Below are 1,271 nucleotides of genomic sequence, written 5' to 3'. Positions count from 1 at the left end.
TACGACATTTTACGAGAAGCAGGACTTAGCGAATTTGTTTCTTTGAGAAAACCATTTTATCCCCAATTAGTTAAAGCCTTTTACACCAACCTGGAAATTTCTGAAACTGGAGTTGTTCGAAGCGAGGTAAAAGGGGTTAAAATTAGAGTAAGTCCTACTCTGTTTGAACAACTTACCTCCCTCCCATGTACCGGAGTTCGTTACGAACGACGACTTGTTGATGACTTGAAAGAAGAGTACAATCCCATAACTGCAAGGCAACTTGTTTGTACTGAAAAAGCAGACTTGAGTGGTCGAATAACTGCAGGGGGATTGAAGGTGCAGCCAAGGATACTGCATTATGTCGTAACCAGAATATTGATTCCACATTACTCAAATATTGGTCAGGCATTAAACGAGGATATCCTGCTGTTATGGGCCCTTTTGAATTCAAAGCAGATTAACTGGGGACATGTTGTCCGCCATAGGATGATAAGGGCTTTGTCTGACAATGAAAGGCTGCCTTATCCTCATTTGGTTACTATGTTGTTGGAACACTTTAATGTGCCCATAAGTGATGATCCAATTACAGATATAATGGACAAACAATTGGTGGGATATGACAAAATAACATCCTTTGGTTATGTCCAAAATGTAGATGGAGTGCGGGTACACAAAGACGACGCAGACAACCAACAGAGAGAACGCACACAAGTGCAGCATCGTGATCAGCCAAGTTCTTCTACAACACTTGATGATGTTATATAACGCATTGAGCAACTGAAGACGTATGTTGGTACAAGATTGGACAGCGTTGAAGCAAGACTTGGCAATATTGAGAACCGACTTCCACAAGTTGGAAACAATTCAGAACCCATTTGATCATTTCACTTCCTAGTTAGAATTTCGTCTTTATATGTAGTTTCTTCCATTCGGAACATCAAGCTGAATATTGTAATGTTTTCATTACTTATTTTCAATATCGCAATTTCGAAGTTTATTTCTAATTCTTGTTTTAATGTATGAGTGTTATATTTCACGTTCATATTAAACTTATGCGTATTATATTTCACAGCCATACAACCAACTACGAAGGCACTAATGAATGTTTGTCGTTTGAGTTTTAATATTTATACAACCAACTAAAATTGAAGGAACAATTAATCAGTCAATGAACACTCATATAAATTAGTGGTCCAGAGTGGTCCTCCAAGTTGAAACTGGTGGCGCCTTCAGTTCAACAGGATGTCCAAATTCCTGTTATGGCTCGTGTAAACGATTACAGGGTCCTG

This window comes from Vigna radiata, chromosome 6, assembly GCF_000741045.1.
Source record: "Vigna radiata var. radiata cultivar VC1973A chromosome 6, Vradiata_ver6, whole genome shotgun sequence".
Taxonomy (NCBI): Eukaryota; Viridiplantae; Streptophyta; class Magnoliopsida; order Fabales; family Fabaceae; genus Vigna; species Vigna radiata.
The sequence above is the reverse complement of the archived record's forward strand: the minus strand, read 5'-3'. Positions refer to the sequence as shown.